The 3,175-nt window shown below is 37.7% G+C and overlaps 1 long non-coding RNA gene across 1 annotated transcript in view; it reads left to right on the forward strand.

The window, feature by feature from the left end:
- The first annotated feature begins 612 nt into the window (after positions 1 to 612).
- Positions 613 to 3,175, forward strand: part of LOC142828065 (uncharacterized) — a 77,544-nt gene continuing 74,981 nt past the window's right edge. The window contains exon 1 of the long non-coding RNA XR_012902996.1: positions 613 to 906. This is a non-coding gene — a long non-coding RNA (uncharacterized LOC142828065). The remainder of the gene's footprint in view (positions 907 to 3,175) is intronic.

The raw sequence follows: 3,175 nt of genomic DNA on the forward strand, positions 1-3,175 counted from the left end.
TTTGTTTTGAAGGAGAACTGTATTTTTTGCACAAAATAATTTCTTGGGTATTTTTAAACACAGTGATGTCTACATAATTCAGTGACAGTGAAAATACTTTGCTTGAAAGTGTATCGGTCACAAAATATGGGTGAGAGATCTTCAGTGAAGATGTGGCTATTTCAAATTAGTATTTGTTTTAAAGAATCCTGGCCAGTTCATCATGCCCACCCCATATGCCATACCCCAAATTTAAATGTGAATTGAAGGAAAACCCAATTTACAGTTCAGTGGGTGTACATTGTTCTGTTCTTTAACTATTCAATTTACATTTGGTAAGTTGGAAAGCTTTGGATTTTTCATCTACTATAGTTCCTTCTCACTTATATTTCTACTTACCTCTGAGTTTTGAAAACACAGTAATTTCTTCTGAGAGCAAATAATCAATAATTGGTCCTTTCCCTCCCAATAGGACTATCCACCTGAGGGCAGTACAGCTACCACCTCCCACAAACTTAGTTCAGGTAATCAAACTTTTCTTTCCCAACCCAGTTTCATACTGACTCCAGTTCAGGTTTTTAATTTTACCTTCTTCATAGCTTTGCATAACAAGATATGATCACTCTAACTTTTCATACCTTTCAACTTCCTCTCACTGTGAGCTGCATTTTACATTACAATTTAGTGAATTTACTTCAGTTGTTCCCAGAGCTGTTACAGCATATGGTATCTCTGTTACATTAATGTATTAATATTGGATGGGCTGTTCACAGAGAATGAGACTCTGGAAAAATCTTGGTATCAGTATAAAATATATCCTTTCTACTTCATGTGATTTCAAGTAAAACTGAACCTTTGTCCTGCCATTCCGAGACTTGTATTCTTAAAGTGGATGCTGACAGTGCAAGAGGTAACACCTTTCAGCAGGTAAAATATATTGTTATGGAAGGGATGTATAGCAGGGATGCTGACAACAATTAGCACATGCTACTCATTAACAAACGGAGATTACAACTGAGCTGAAATGGCAGGCTGCCATCAGTGTGATAGTTACAGGGCAGTTTAATTTCTAACGAATGGGAGCACTGGATTAGCAACTGTATTCAACAAAATGCTGCTTGCATTCTCTTATGGCTTTCATTACCAAATTGAAAATCTGTGTAGATTTCTGAAAATTACTTTTAAATGTAGCCAATCTCCTAGACTGCAAGGCTTGATTTGCTGGTGAGGGAGCCCTGCTGTGAGATTTTAATGAAAGATCATAGTGGCCCTCCAAGACCGTCAAAGAGCTATGGGCCCTGAAAGACCTGAAATAATCTGTTTTACTTTTAATGGCAGCCATTTTATATTCATTAAGATCAAAATGCAGTTTTGCAGGCAAATTGCAAAGCTGTTCCACTCACAGCTTGAGAACCTGGAGGCCCTACAGCTTTTTATCTTGTTCATAAGCAAATATGCAGTTAATATCTTTTAATATGCTTTGATGCTTGGTACCTTATGGGTACATTGTACTGGAGGTTAGAGAACTGCATGTTTCCTTGGCAGTGTCAGCAACGAACTGAAGCACTAGTTCTTTTATTTCCATAATGGCAAAAGAAATGAGTCTTTTTTTTTTAATATGAGCTCTGCTCAAATAAATTGTAAAGCACCATGTAGTATACGTTCAGGGTCTCGGAGAAGGCACATTTTTTTTCACTACATTCCATCTGTTGGTGGTTCTTATTATTTAAATTTATACAGCCACATTATTTAAATGTAAACAGCTAAATAAGATAGGATCAAATCATTGGCATCTGGAAACTGTGCTCTTATCCTCTTTGATTGTGAGGTTGTGTGCATTAATAATGGAGTTCTAAAGACTGTGATTCTACCTGATATACTGTATGACCTTAACCGTTGTGATTTTATCAGAGTTTCACTGTACTTGAAAATGAAGGTATTTTGCAGCTCATTTCTAACAAGGCTCATTTGCATTATCTCATGTCCAGAGTGGTCATGGTTTTTTGTATGTTCTAAATATCATTTTGGTTGTTGGCTGTTGCACTTCTGTTGCTGAGTCCTATTGTAAATTAAACTTCCATCAGATGATTATTTCAGTGAATAAGCTGCATATTCACACTTGTGTTGGTGAATTGCAAGTACAAAGTGAACCATTATTATTATTCATGAATTGTGTGTAAGAGCTTTTTTCTTCACTAGTGGGCTGAATTCTAATCTTACCTCAGACTCTTTCATTGGGCTTCTGATAGCTACAGAGGCCTGTTAAAGTCTGTTGTTGGATTGTTAGGGTGGGGGAGTAAAGGTAGCTTCATATCTCAAGGCTGGAAATATACTGGAATAGTTTATAGAAACACTGTTTTTTCTATGTTTTGTAGAACTTGACAGCTTCTTTCTTTCTTTCTTTCTTTCTTTCTTTCTTTCTTTCTTTCTTTCTTTCTTTCTTTCTTTCTTTCTTTCTTTCTTTCTTTCTTTCTTTCTTTCACTGGGGAAAATTCAGTTGTTACCCAGTAGAAGGTGCACGTGTCATGTCTTGTTTTCAACTTTCAGCTAAGAAGATCCACTCATACAAAGAAAACTGTCAAGACAGTTTGATTTAAGAAAGCGGTGTCAGCCCCTTTATGGAAGTTAATACCAACTGTGCTGTCTCAAAAAAAAAAAAAAAAAAAAAAAAGCATTAAGACAGCTCCATCAAGAGTCTAGGTACTCTGTCCCCGGGCCCTCCCAACCTTTATACGTATCTATGCCCCACAGGCGTATTATAGTATTGTATGACATGTTTACAAGTTCTAACATCTTACTTTGTGCAACGGCATAGCTTCCTTGCAGTGCTAAAGAACGTTAGGCTTTGTATGTCTGGCAAAGATGAGGGAATTTGATAACCTTCTCTCTTTGGGTCTTAGGGCGAGTTGAATGCGTCTGGCCTGCCAAGGCACAATTTAATGGGCTTCTGAAAACACTCAAAAGGCAGACATAAATGTGTGGATGGGCAGCCAGCCAGGGTGACCTGGGGGATGGGGCCAGACTGATTTTAAGCAGGGTAAGGTCGTGAAGGAATGTTTTAGGACAAAGCTGATGGGGGAGTGTACTGAAAGCCTAATGTTTGACTGGAATGGATTTACAGAGCTTGAACCTGACTCTGTTACTTAAGAGCAAAAGCATTCCCACCTGTCCAGCTTCGAAAGGAAAATGGAAAGAA

This window comes from Pelodiscus sinensis, chromosome 3 (assembly GCF_049634645.1).
Source record: "Pelodiscus sinensis isolate JC-2024 chromosome 3, ASM4963464v1, whole genome shotgun sequence".
Lineage (NCBI taxonomy): Eukaryota > Metazoa > Chordata > Testudines > Trionychidae > Pelodiscus > Pelodiscus sinensis.